General features: G+C 35.3%; 1 long non-coding RNA gene across 1 annotated transcript; it reads left to right on the top strand.

The window, feature by feature from the left end:
- The first annotated feature begins 4,066 nt into the window (after positions 1-4,066).
- On the top strand, positions 4,067-14,107 carry LOC125327008. The gene is made up of 2 exons (XR_007204104.1): positions 4,067-4,141; positions 13,679-14,107. It is a non-coding gene; the product is annotated as an uncharacterized LOC125327008 (long non-coding RNA).
- The last annotated feature ends 1,441 nt before the right edge of the window (positions 14,108-15,548 follow it).

Genomic DNA, 15,548 nt, shown 5'->3' with positions numbered 1-15,548 from the left:
AGAGAAATAGCAAGTAGTGAGAATTGTTCTAATTTGTAACTTTCATTCAAAGGAAATTACAGGGATGCACAGCATGTCAGCTTTGATGTTCTTTTTGGTTCTTTTTCCCCAGCTCCTAAAATGCTTCTTTCTTGCCTGCTTCAGAAATCCCTTATTAAGAACCTGATGATACTGAGTTTGTTCTCTTAAGGAAGTTTTGGATACGATTAAGCCCACTTAGCAAGGGAAAGAACTGGCTGCTAACAGTGACATACAATCCTCATTTCCTAGATAATCATCTGTAAGGGAGTTGTTTCAGAGCTATGAGGATTACAAAAGTGCACATATTTATTAACATTTATGTCAAATTAGTGAGAAGCTTGGAAGATATACCTACCTTATCAATTTTGAACACAAATTAACCATTAATATGTTCAACTAAGTTAATATTAAAAGTTACAGACTTCATGTTCAAAGTTCTTGCCACCTGTTTTGTTTTTCCCTTCAGCTCTTTGCTAGTATCTATTTCATTATTTCCAAATAATTTAATGAATTTCACATCGAATTGAAACACCTACTATGTCCTTGCTGATATTGTAGTGAAAAAGAAGCAGGCCTGACAAAACATTCTAAACATGTATGGAACACACAAAACAAGCCAAACATATAAGCCTACTGCTTTCACTTCATATTTGAAGGACCATCTCCTTATTATGGTACAAAAAATCATCAGTTTATTTTTATTATATCCATGGAACAAGAAAACTGTTGTTTTGGCGCACTCTAAAGTGTAAATACAATAAATACTTGTTAATCACTGGACCAGGTTTTAAGACTAGACCACAGGAATTGCTCTAAATCATAAAGACCTCATTAAAATACTGATTAAATAGAAGGGGAAACTGTTCCTCACAAAGGGCTCAAGTTTTCTTTTTGACCAATGACAAATGATTACACTTATTTTTTCCAAGCTTAAAAACTTAGTTTTGTGATTTTGTTAATTTTTGGTTTTGTTTTCTCTTTGTTTTCATTGCATGCAGATGTGTCTAATATTCTTCTGAACAATGAAAAAATTAAAACCTGGTCGGTGGAAGACCTGCAATATGTTGCAGATCTAATAAGCACATATACAACTTCTGTGTATGAAAAAAATCAAGTAAATCTTACAGATTACATTTCAATCAATATGAGAGGTCAAATTCTGTTACCTATATAAGATCTGCTTGTGTCAGCTGAGAAATCCTTGTTCCTGAACTGTGTTTTGGATCTACCTCAGGAAAAAAAAAGTGACCTAAAAGTGTATCAGTTTTATCAGATGAATTCAAAATTCTTTAATAATTTATGAAAAAGGGAACAAATAAAATCATATTTTAAAAAAAAGTTAAAACCTTGAAGTACACAATCTTAGTTTTTCCATTCTGCACCCTTACCTTTGTGTAGAAATAATCTAAAACTCATTGCAAAGTCATGACAATCTTTACCTCTTATTTTTTACCTCAGTCTATACTAAATAAACATACAGGTGAATGCTAGAATTTATTTTTTAATGTATTCTCCTGTGTTCCATAAACCTGAATGCATTGAAATTCCAGGCTCATATGGTGTAATCTTATCAAGAGAAATTCTGGAAGTTCATTGCACTGTTATGCTTTTTTAGATAAAAGAATTGAAATATTTTCATTTCTTTTTCTTTATTTTTATTAATTTGAGACAATAATTAAGCTGTCAATATAAACACTAAGTAATGACCCTAAATTAACAGTGCATACCACATGCAATAAAAGAATCACAGTTTACCATTTCAAATCCATTGCAGGATTGCTTAGGTCAAAGTGACCTAGAGAGGAGCTAGATTTTGATCAGGCAAATATATCAGAATGGGCTCTAAACTCAGTACTTTCACTGACCATTATGAAGACCCACTTATTCAAAAGTAATTATAAGTAGTCATTAATTAATGCAACGTAGGATACCTGCTCAGTATTTTATGAGTCATATGGTCAAACTAATCAGAAGCTTTACTATTCTTGTAGAAGTGACCAAGAAGATCAAAGACTATCTCAAAAACCAGATGGATAAGAATGAGCAGGGTAAATGTAATTATAAATAGTATAAAGAATGTAGACTAAAAAAATTATAGCATAAAATGTCAAAACAACATTAAAAAATTCAAGAGGCAACTATAAATCCTGCTAAGACACACTGGTCCCAAGTCATGTGAAAATATGGAACTTTTTGGTACATCCTGATTACTGAAAATTAAATTTAGAAAGATTTAAATAACCATTTAACATTTTGAAAGACTGTTTGGTACTATTGGGAATTAACAGGCAAAAGGGAAGAGTGAATTTTCCTATTTTTAACTTCATCTACATTCTCCAGAAGCATCTGTCTGGAGGCCAACACAATGGATGGGCAATGGGTATAATTGCTACATGAACAATGGCAGATGCCTTACAATCCAGCACTGTTTCTAGCAATGATTATTAATAGATGATTCAAAGGAGATACAAAAAATCCTATTTAATCACCACGAGTAAGTATGAGTAAAAATTTTTTAATATGACAGTTATGTGTATATATAGTGTTGGAACATACATTTGTGGAAAAAAAGGTAGAATTATATTTAAAAATAACCCATCTCCCAATGATTTAATCCCACTGATCAATTTTTTTTATTCCTGTGAACAGAAATAGGTTTAAGCAAAAAAAAAAGGTACTCTATTTCATATAGTGCAGCACTTCATTTAACTCATTTTTGTTAAAATAAAAAAATGTTACAAAGTGTATATAAGAAGAGAAATGAAAACCTGGTCCTGAGACAATGGAGGTTGTGGAGGCTTATAAAATTCAGATGAATAAATTATCCAAACAAGATTTATTTTATAAGTCATCACTGACTTATATACCAGATAAACCAGTTAAACCAATTAAAGCTTCACCGACACTTGAATCTTGGGGTCAAATGGAATTGACAGTACGTGATGGAGATAAGAATTCTCAAGATTTTAGAAAAGGTACCCCAGAATGTGCAGTGTCCCACGTGATCAGGTGAGGCTCTCAGCCTTGAGGAGCTCCCAAGGGCAGCATCCTGACCCAAGGGGAGAAGGGGAGAGTCCCCGACTGCAGCCCTGCTGCTCTGAGGAGGAACGGCACAACTGACCCCCCAGCAGGGCTCCATTCAAACACAGCCACATCTCATCTGGTGTGGTCCTGTTGGTCCCCATTTACCCAGGGGCCTGCAGACACGATGGGGTGGCCTGCACAGGGGGGTCAGCACCACACACCTGAAGCATTGGCATGGCTGGGGTCAGTCACAGATCACCCACTGGAGAGCCTTGGTCCCTGCTGGGCAGGTGGACCTGCCACAGACCACCTGCCTGTGAGGAAGGCTGCCCATCTGTACCTATGGCCTGCAAACCCTACTTCCTCTCTTTTCAAGTTCGCTACTGCTTGGCTGCTGTGCCCAAAAAAAACCAAAATAGATTTTGGAACACACTGTCCTCTCTCAGCGCTTCATGGAGCTGGGAAAGATTCTGTTGCAAATCAGCATATTACACACACACAAAATTTTACTTCAGGTAACAGTATGTTCAACATCTCCCTATTAATGTGGCTTATAGCCTTTAAAAATCAGCAGAAAGGCTTTTTCTTTTTGTTCTTTCAATGAGAAAAAATAGGAAGTCAAGGGGAAATGCAGCCATGATAATCGAATAAAATGTGCTACTGTTAAAATAAATTCTGATCCAACATGGATTAGTACAGATAAGTAGTGTTTTTGTGGTCCATGGGGATGTCTGTTGCCACCACTATCCTCACTAGCCTGTAGATTTCTGCTTTCAGTTGACTGAGCCAACTGAAAGACAAACAGCTAGCTCCTTTGGCCCTTAAAATTACAGGTGATTTGATCTAAGGAACAAAAATAATTGCTTTCCAAAACAAATAGGCTAAGCTATTCCACAGGTTTATGACAGTCTGTTTACTTTGATTTATAATCAAGATGTTCTTATTACCTTCATGCTTACTTTCTTTCTTTCTTTTATGCTCCAGTTTGGATTATGACCAAGAGTGGAAGGGAAAGATACAATGAAAGGCTAAAGCCTGAAGAAGATTGAACTATTTGATTTCCATGGATGGCAAAGAAAGAAAATGTTCTTATAAAGTGAGTGAGGCAAATGCACTGATTATTTTATTTATATTTTTTACCTATGTGTTTGTTTTGGTCAGTCCTAAATTAGGAGCAATTACACAGTAAGCCTAAGGTCACTGAAAAACAATATTATGTATTCAAAAGCATAAAGTGTTATTGTGAGCAGAACCCAAAAGAGCATAAAAGAAAAGTCATAGTGAAATTTCTTCGTGCTGTAAAGCAGAGTAGTGTAAGTGAGAAAGCCGTGCCATTTGGCTCTCTTTGCTTTGGTACTGTAGGAAAATACAGGCAAATGGCATGGAATTCAGTAGCTGTCAGGAAGGCTGGAGACCAGATATGAACGTGTACCAGATGACAACAAGGAAAGTTATAGTTCATACCGGGGATTAGAGAATAAGCTGCTATTAACACATTCCTCCTCAGGCCTACTCCTCCCCCTGAAACACCGGTGAGCTGACTGCTAATGTTGCTCTTAGCCTGTATGTAACAAGGCTAATAACATCGGGGTGCACTGCAATGTATGTTAGGTATGTGCTTACCCTGTCAACAAAATGTCACTGAGCTGGGACTTTCTGAACAGCACAGTGGTGATCAGCAATAATCAAATATTTTCAGTCCTTTGGAAAGGTGCTTTGTGTTTTAAATGTGTAAGGCAACATAAAATCATAAATCCCACCGTGTTTTCTATACAATGTCTTATTTTGAAAATAGGAAAATGCAAACAGAGGTAGAAACAAAGATATGCACACAAAGATAGAAACAAAACATTATCCCTAATATTGTAGGGCTGTATTCCCTTTCATGATCTAACCTGAAACAAGATTTATGTATCCAGCCATCATAAAAGTACAAGAAACTCATGATTATGGTGGATAAGTTGTATGCACAAAGAAAAGATGTAACAGAACACACTCCTTCCTGCAGATCACAGTGATTTTACTACTTTGAGGAAAGGCGTAATGATCATGTTATAGAAATACTGTAACTGTACCAAAATCAGAGACTGTACTCCAGTGTTCATCCCCCAAAGGGTGGACTTTCATTTCTCATGAGCAGCATAGGCTGACACTCTTGGACTGATGCCTTGAACTTATTAAGCCAAGAAAGTCAAGCTGGTGACATTCAGTTTTGCTTTGGAATCATAGAAACTAATGGATTTCACTGATTAGACATTGAGATTCTTTTTTCCACTGTTTTTTTAATACTCACTGGTATACATCCATGAGGATTTTGTTTTCTGATTTTAAATCTGGATGCCTACTAGCAAGTCTCTTAAAAGAATGGATTGATTTTGAGGGGATCTAAATACTCAGAAATTAACATAAAAAGTAAATTGCCTTTTTGAGTCATGCTCCTCTTCTTAAATAAGTATTTGAATATGATGAGGTTTTATCTATGTTTTTATGAGGTTATGTCTCTTTTAACAAGTTTGATCTTAAGTATGGGATTCTAAAAACACTCTCAAAATATAAGATAGCAAGAAAGTCTAGGTTATGCCTATTAGCTAAATTAGTTACATGACTTATGTTGGAGTATGGTTAGAAATATAGCAAACACCATATATCACAAATATTGCACTGGAAAAAGATGCAGGATCAAACCCATAAAAAAAGATGTGTGAAATTTATTAAATTTAAAAATAAAGCATAAATACATCTTTTCAATTCTGATTTTATGAAAGATACAAATACAGCAAGATGAACTAAAGGCAGTTTACAGTGACAGGCCCAATCGTGTGCCTAAAGACAGTGTTGTTCCATCAGAAAGAAGGATGAATAGAAAAACTGAAGTCACAGCAAGCTTAATGACACAAGCTCATTAACCACCATGGCTCAAATATCCCGTGTACTTCAAAGTGCTCACTCTGCCATGCACAGAAGCATTGTGAGATCAGAGAACAAACAAGTCAAGGTCTAAACCAAAAGTTTTTCCAAGAATTATGACCTGAGTGCCTGATGGGGCTCTCCTTTAAAGCTTTCTGTGTCTGGGATGATGAGAAACAGAAATGTGGTAGCATTGAGGTCCAACTTATACCATTTAGCTGAAAAGTTATCTATTAAACTTTTCTCCAGTTTATCAAAACCAAAACAATATCTACATGTAAAAACAAAGAAATTGTACATTGTTTTGGTCATAAGAGATTATATTGGTTTGTAAGAAGCAAGAAAACTACTCTCATTGTAACTGGATCAATAGCCTAATAAACAACTCAGTAACTTAGAAGGTAAATAAAGATCTTTTTAGGAATCAGCTGTTTTCTGAAAGATTACATCTGTGTACAGGAAACAATAATTGTCCATAGAATCAAAAGTGAAAAGAAATAATCCTATTTTTAATTGAAAGGACAGCAAACACAAAAATTCAAATGTAAAGTAAAAGTAGATAATTTGTAAATCTCAGATCTTTGTTCATGTTGTCTATTAATTTAATTTCCTAATTCATGTAGACATTGAAGAAAAAGTTATGTTTTTCCATCTCATTTGATTAAGAGAGGAAATCCAGGCCATTTCTAAATTGCTTGTTTTGGTGGGGGTTTTTTTTGGGGGTTGATTTTTGGTTGCTTAAGGGTTTTTTTTCTTTTGGGAAATATTGCAGCATTCTTGAAAGGATTGTAACAAGAGAAGAATATGGCTCTGATAATCACCTACATATCAAGACTGCTGTTCAATGAATAAGGTTTTCAGCTTTCCTTGCAGTTCAGCTATTTGTTAACTGCATGTGTGACATTTCCTTAAAATCTGTAAAGACACCCATTAATTCCCTTTGTTTTAATGTATGTGCTCTGGGGGGTAGAGAGGAAAGAGTAAACCTTAGATTTGTTCATTGTTTCAGGTATAAACTGAAAATTTAACTTTGAATGGAAGATACAATATTTACATTTTCAAATTCATATCTAGTTTGACACCCTCTGGGCCATGACACGTACCAGAGTCTGTCAATACAAATTACAACACTTACATAATACTATGATATACTTGAGTGAATGCAAGCATTCATCTCTACTCACTGCCTCTTACAAGGGCAACCACTTTTCACATCTGTCCTGTCCCTTCTCATATTATCACCCCCTTTGTTTAGAAAAAATAAATTATTGTATTACCTGTGAAAATCCCTTTTCTGGAATGTAGTAGACAAGTACCTTTGCTTTCTCCTAGAAGTTCTGTGTATGAAAACTCTTTATCCAGAAACTTATGGATTTTGATCCTAAAGGCGACCATGCCGAGAGAGTGGTACACTTCAGTCTTGCCTTTAGAATCCATTTATTTTACTGAGAACTTTTCCTTTTCTCTGCTTTTTCAGCCGTTTAACTCAGTAGTGCATTCTGATCATACCTATTTGCCAGAAATAATATGATGGTGTTTTGCTGGGCTTGGAATGATATACAAGAAAATAGGTACCTTTCCTTACTATTTCATTTGAAACAAAATTCAAAAGAGACTAACAGAACAAAAGGAAAAATATAAACATCAAGTGATGTAACTTTTTGCACAGTACTTTTATATTCAATTATAGATCATGAGAAGAGTACCATTAAACTATCAGCAATAATCAGGATGATGACTACGGTGGGAGGTTTTTGGCTCCCTTATGGGAGTAGTACTGAGCTCAGGTTGAATTAAATACAAGAGAGGGATAAAAAATGGAGTGACTTTCATGACAGGGTCTGGAACTTACATGTATTCTCCAACTTCTTCTTATCTTAAATAGCTAATATCAGTCCCTCCAAATGGCTTACCTTAACCAGTGCAAGACTGTCCCAAGACACTTGTTCCAAATTTTTGAAATCATTGGCCAATAAAAGAAAAACTCTGTTAAGACAGATGGTTAAATGTGCCTGAGGAATATAAGTGGAATTGAATACCATTATTTTGAAATTCATTAGTCTAAATGGCTTTGTTGGTTTGGGGGTTTTGTTTGTTTGGTTGGTTTGTTTAGATTTAATTCAAAGAAAGTGATAATAGTATATCTGAAAAATATATATTTATCTTAGGAGCCCCACCAGTACTCTGTGATAGATGTTATATAATTCCATCAGGAATTTTAAACATTAACATCAGAAGCATCTTTGAAATTATTTTTTCAATTATTCACTTTTCCTACAAGTGTATGGACATAAGACATATGCAGATAATTACTCACATGGATGCAAGATACACGCAAGCCCTGTCAACCAGGTGTTCAGCTGAAGTTTTTGGAAGCAGCTGCTAGAACTTATCTACAGCATCAGGTCCATGATAATAATGCAAATTGGGTAAGGGAAGCAGTTAGAAACTAGGATACCAAGGCTCCTCAAACAAAAGGAATAAAAATATAAAATACAGCTGCTGCTGAAGGGCAACTTTGTTCCAATATTCCCACTCTTTTGCATAAAGAACAGATGTAATTTATCGCAAATCATTCCAGGAGTGTTAAGCCCAGGTGGTTAAAGAATTCTGGTCTTAAAAACTGTTGTCAATTATGGGGAAATGAAAAAAAACTCTCTCAGTGAATAGTATTCAAAGGATAACATACAGGATTATTTTCATTTCTTTGTTTATCAAGTTTTGAATTTTTCATGTCTGTCAAATGATCTCTGGACCACTGGAGGATTTGGAAACTTGCTGCAGAACTTTCTTGTTTATGTAAGTCTGCATAAGTAGAATCACCAGTCACACCAAATATCCCTGTTGGAAACAACTCGAGCATCTTCTAGAGGCAATGTATGTTCTTCTTTAACTAGCCAGGAATACTTCATTTGGAAACTCCTCCTCAGAAATTTTTTTTCTCTCACTAGCTTTGTTGTTTTTCAATATACTTTTGTTCTGTTCACAAGTCTCTTTGGCTCTGTTTCTGTATTTCCTGTCCAGGTACAGGAAATATCCCATATTGTTTCAGGATCTTCTTACCAGTTTTGAGAAAATGTAAAGAATATGTAAGTTCTCATCTGATATGAAGTCTGAGCAGGCTATAGAAATTATTTGGGTTTTTTTTAATGGAAGCAGGTATTTTCTAACCACTTTTACATCAGCTCACTTTTACATCAATTCACATTTAATATCACCAGGAGCACACTCTGGAGCAGCATTATGGTTGAGTAATAACTCACTATAGGAGCCTTGTCTTTACTAAATTCTTTCAGTACATATTTTTTTCTTTCCTTATACTACAAGACCTATTATTGTAAAACACAAGTAATTACAGTCCAAATTCTCATGTCAAGTGCTCCCAAAGTAAATATTCATTAGTAATGGGTTCTTAACCACAAAAAAAAAAATAGTATACATAATAAAATTAATATGGGCTTATAATTTAGGCAATGGCACCTAAAATTATTGTGGTCAATTTTCATACAAGAATTGCAGACACTTAAAGTCCTCCTAAAATACAGCCTGGCAAAGACAGCACACAGTTAGCCATTAAATGGCACTCTGTAGGGCTATACAGCATAGTGGGAGACAAGTCATCCCAAAACAGTATTCAGTGCCAGTGACTTCCATCTCATTCATGGAGAGCCAAGCTTTGAAAGGGCTGAAAACCACGGAGTATCATCTTTCAGAGAGACAAACTACCACAGAATATTACCAGGAGAAACTTGTCTCTTTGAAAGGCAGCATTTCTTAGACCTGACTGTGTTTCTGTTGTCTTACAGAAACCCTGTAATCTGGAAAAGACAAAAATCAGTCTGGCAAGCTCTCTGTGAACGGTTATCAACCCCTATACTAATCTGGACACACAGAGAAAACCTGACACAAAAAAGAATGTTAACTACCTGACACTTTTTTTTGCTAAAAAAGCTGTAACGTTTGACATCAAGAACTATCATTATTTCAGATTGTTTTCTGCAGTATTATCTCCAAACATGCCTTAACTGAGACATATAAAAGTGAAAGTGAGTTAATTATAACCACCTAACTATTCACAGTATTAAATTTCTAATGTATTTTCAACATATTTGGTCACTGGTTTAATTTTTCCTGCATTCCCATTTTCTGTTTACACAGAAATATGTGTTTTAATGGCAGAAAATAAATTTGGTTGTTACATTCTAAATAGTTAGAAAGGGATATATTGGACTAATGAAAATATTTCCTTTGTGATAGTGGTTCTTTTGTATCAGCATTGGTATTCAGAGGGCGTATTTCTCCACCACCATCAATATTCTTTTCCCCTATTGATAATTGTATCATTCCTTCACCTTTTTCTGTGTAATCCACTTCAATGATATGGTCTGTGATGTTCCATATTACAGAAATTCCTCTTATTTCACATACTTAAAGTTCAGCACATCCAGTCTTTTCTTCAACACCTCCGGGAATGATGACACCACCCCCATATACCTGGGCAGCCTGCTCCAATGATTAAAAACACTTTCCATGAAGGAATTCTTCCTGATGTTCAATCTGAACTTCTAGTTGCCTGGGAGAAGAGGCCAACCCTCACTTTGCTACAACCTCCTTTCAGGTAGTTTTAGAGGGTGATAAGGTCACCCCTGAGCCTTCTTCTCTCCAGGATAAACACCCCCAGCTCCCTCACCCATTCCTCATATGACTTACTATCTAGATGCTGCAGAAGGTGGGCTCTTATTAAAAATTTGATATTAGTTTATGAATCTACATATGCCTAGTAGCTTCTTAGTTCTGCATGTTACTACTTTTTCACATACATTTGATTGTTCCTGCTTCCAAACTTCTAAAACTAAAACTAAGACTAAAAAGCTAGCCAGCTCCTATGTTTTCCCTCTGCTAATGGAAAATAAAACATATCTGAATATAGAAGATAAGAGAGTTCAAAAAACAATGAGATTATATACAGAAGTGCTTCAAACAGTCAAAATGCCAATGAAGGTCATATTTTGAGCAGAATAAATAAAAGGACAAAAATATGTCTGCAGTCTGCTTGACGGTGTCTTTCCATTTTGCAGAACATACCTGCTCAGTTCTCTTGCTCTTTTGAGATGATAAAATCCAATATGTTTGGTATTTATTTTTCTGAAGAGACTGGGAGCACTAATATTCTTAAACCTTATTATGAATCCACACTGATTTGCTGCTCAGGCCTCAGTTTCAATAGATATAAGCTGAAATCATCATTTGCATTGTACAAGAAATTTGACCATGGAGGGCTGTTTTTTTAAATATGAAGCCTAGAATTCAATGATCACTCAATTCGGTGATAACTTAAATACAGCATTAAGAATTTTAAAAGCCCATCCTACAAATCTCTATGTGTGTCTTAATAATAACATATATTCTTGCATTATTGAAGCAATATTGTGAACTCTATTGGATATCAGTTGGAAATAATGGCAAAAGAAATGGATATTTGCTTTGAAATATGAATGTGTTATCACGTGGTTTTCTGTGACAGCTCTATCTGTATCTAATATAGCTGCTATTTTAGTATCAGCATTTTCTCTACATAGTTCTGGAGGTGCAACAAGGTATTATAGTACATTCAAACACGTGCATTTCTGGTACTCTTTGGAATCATTTAATATTAAAAAACATTTGAGGTGCTAAAATCAAAGCTAGGTGTAGATCTCTCACTTCACTCTGGAAATTTTCATACATCTTGACTAAGGCTACTTTCATCCTCCTCCAGGTTAAAATTTCTAGATGTTAATCTCCTTATGTACCTTAATATGCATACCTAATAGCAACTTTGATTTAAATGGATGCATTTTGTGGAGATTAATGTCTCCAACAGCCCAATAACTTCCAAGTGTAAGCTGCTGTTTCTGCAAACAAAGGCTTAAGTCTTGTTCAGCACTATGATAAATAACTCATAAAGAGCTTGAAGAGAAAACCCACTGATTACACATTTTTCCCACTCTTTTGTGGATGACTGCTCATTCTGTTTCAGGGCAAGACATGATTATTCTGACCAAACATTTTCAGGTTTTGGCTTTACGCTGACAAGCTTTCCCAAGTTTCATTAAAGTGTAGCCAAAAGCTTATTAAAACACATGGATAACAACAATTAACTTCCGTGTGGTTTCAGGCAAGGTTGGTACTGGATTTCAATTGTGAAGCTATCAAAGCAGCTGAACTGGGAGTTGCCTATAATGCACATCAGAAATGGAAATGTGCTTCACGGAATTCTATGAAATAGCCACATTATTTGTCACATTTAATGCATTTTAAGGTCATAGAAAAATATAGCAGCAATAAAAAGTCATAAAGTGGTGAGATACAGTGCACTCTATATTGCACAGTATATTGTTCAGAATGACTCCAAGAAGCTAGCAATAAGTCATAAGGAGGAATAGGCTAAATGATCCAGAAAAATTAAGTTAGTGGTGCCCATCAACTCAAGTACTTCATTCTCAGAAACAAATGTTAAATCTTCCCAGAAGTCACTCTAAACCAAACTTTTCAGAAAGAATAAATTCTGAGTCACTTTATCAATTTTTTTCTCCCTATACTCTGAGGCATAATCTTTATTCTGCACTATGATACAAGTGTTATGCCATACCCTGAGCTGACAAACTTGAGTTTTTTCATGTGTTCCCTATCCAGATTGATTTCCTGTTGCATTTAATATTCAGAAAATGGATCCTGAAAGTAGAGATGTCACAATGCAGTATTGTGCATTCGTATTTGTTTAGTAGCCTTTAATTTGCATCACTTAGGAAAGAATAAAAGGGGTTAAACTGTATGGTAAATTTTAAAATATACAACTTTTCAATTTTATAAAAAAGCAAATTAAAGGACCAGTAATTAAAATTCCAATCCATGTTATATTTTGCAAAGCATCCAGAAGGAAAAAAAAAAACCCATCCCTATATTTTGGCAATTATCCATAGTATACTTAGGGTTTTTTTATCCATCTTCACTTAACAACCAGCAGATACACTGTTCCTCACCACTGGGTTGCTCTGTGCAGTGACTAAGACAGGGTCAGGTTGCAGCCAGACTGCAGAAACCCTTGGGGGCCAGGAGCAGTTGGGGCTCCCCACAGCAGCTGCACGGGGACTCACCTTCCAGGACCTGTCCCACTGTCATACTATAGAGAACAAGACTCTCCTAGCATAAGAATTCCAACGTGGAATATATATGCCTATAATGAGAATTCGGTATAGCAGGCTTGTTGGTAATATTTTAGAGTAATAACAGTGAATTTATTAATCTATTAAATTGTGCTTGATGTTATTTGCAGTTTATGGCAGAATCCTTGGTTCTTATTACCATGAGTACTTCTTTTATTAGCTGTAGTTAGAGGAATTATTTTTAAAATTAATATTAAGAAAACTGCAAGCAGAATGGAATTTTAATTATTTATAATTAATAGCTTGTGTAGTTAATAGTTTATACAGTTAATAATTATTAGTTAATTGTTCATAGTTTAGAGTTGGCAACATGGACAGTGGCACCCTCAGCAGGGCTGCTGACGCACCAAAGCTGTGTGGTATGGTCGACACACTGGAGGGAAGGGATGCCATCTGTGGGGACCTTGGCAGGCTGGAGAGGTGGGCTCGTGCAAACCTCGTGGAGTTCATTGAAAACTTTGTTGAAATTAAATATAGTTCTGCATTTAACCTACTGATGCTTTATTTCATTTTATTTTCAGGTACATTTCAGAATTGGGTTTCCAGCTCAAAACAAGCAGCAATGGGTGTCCTGTGATATTGTGCAGCTCATCACTGATGAGTAAATGGCAAGTTACTGAAAATAGTCATCATTGTACTCCCTTTATAGCACGCCTTTGCTTTGAATGTCATCTAGCATTCTTAGCAGGAGCATCCTGTATGTCTTGATTTAAGATAGCAGAGCTCAATTGTGCTGAATGACCTTTTGAAAATAATGATTTGCTGCTTATTCATGGTGCATGTTGCTCTTAAAATTACTGTTAATATTTGTATTGTCTCTGAGCCTCCAAAATTGCACTCATAAGTGTTCAAAGTTGTACTGAGAATATTTCTTCCTGAACTCTGGGGCACCCCAAAGTGATAGCAGATTGTGTAGGTAGAATTAGAAATAATAAAGAGAAGGTCAGAAATTCACCTGCCTCTTTTCCCTTACTTGCCACAACCAGATATTACATTCCTCTTTTTCCTGAATCAGCTACTCTTGCCCTCAGTTGATGGATACTTTTCAAAAGAAATAAAAATTTCAATCTCTTTAAAGAAAGCCAAGGAAGAGAGTCATAATATCTGTTATCTGAGAGAACTGGATGGTTTGGGAAGAAACAAAGTAAAACAAACACCTCTAAAGACCACTCCCAATGCATGCAAATCTGTATTCAGGAGAAAATTGGCCATTGTAACAGAAAATATGACCCTGATGTCCATCTTGCATGGCAGCATTTGTCAAAGATGCAATTCTCAATGATGCAATGATTTTGAAACAATATATTTTGTTGGTTTTTGTTGCTATTTTCATTCCTATTTATGACATTTTTCTGCTCTTCCTTTTTCTTCAGTAGGAGGAGTTACGTGATTCATTATACAGATGGTGGGGTGAAGTAGTGCATTAGATTTGTTTGGGATGGGAATGATTCTATTCATTCCCATTTGCATAAAACTCTTATCCCAAATGCAGACATTTTCTTCAGTGGTCAACATCAGAGTTATTTTCTCTTTAAATACAATTATATGCGCAAGGAATAAAAACTTACTATGTAACGCACATCATTTTAAATGGCACCATTTACTATTAAGACTTTGGATCTCCTGATTTAGAGAATAATATTCTACTATTCTACATAATATTATTTCATTATTGCCCCAAGGAATTTTGTTATTTGTGCTTTTGAACTTGCTTTTGTACAGTATCTTACCGCCACTTGTTAAGGTTTTACATAAGACAACATCTAGAAGATACTTCTTGGCATGGTGACTACACAAAGCAGCAATAAATTAAATGAAAATATATATCCAGAACTTTGGGGCTACCTATATATAAGTTAATGGATGAAAATCCCTATAATAAACCCCCTGAAAGGAGTTATTTCCACTGAATCAGTATTTCGAGTTTGGCCAAATGAAGAAAATGGTATATAAAGAAATACACTCAAAACTAGGTTGCAATTTGGGGGAATTCTGTGGCCTAATCTCTAAATTCATTGCTATTTCTTGGGTGATGAGTGTCTCTTTGCTTAAATCATCTTTAAGACTCAAGACTAAATTTAAATTGCCATAAGAAACTGCTCACTTTCTATCAATGTGTAATAAAAATTACAGTTTTTAAACTTTGATCCAGAAGTTTCCTTAAGCACTGTGTGTTGAATGGGACACTTCAACTTATATAAATTTAGGAACAATTTTTCTGTGTATTGAGAAATACACAGGAAAGTTCAAATTAGATGCATTCCCTTATCCAAGCAATGTTGCTCTTCCGCTCCTCTTTAAGGTTTCAGCTAAAGGAAGAAAATATGCTTGACCCCAAATTTAGGCTTTTGTAATAGGTAACAGCTCCCAGAAGCAGCCCACAGATTGCAG

Source organism: Corvus hawaiiensis, chromosome 6, assembly GCF_020740725.1.
Source record: "Corvus hawaiiensis isolate bCorHaw1 chromosome 6, bCorHaw1.pri.cur, whole genome shotgun sequence".
Taxonomy (NCBI): Eukaryota; Metazoa; Chordata; class Aves; order Passeriformes; family Corvidae; genus Corvus; species Corvus hawaiiensis.
The sequence above is the reverse complement of the archived record's forward strand: the minus strand, read 5'-3'. Positions and strand labels throughout refer to the sequence as shown.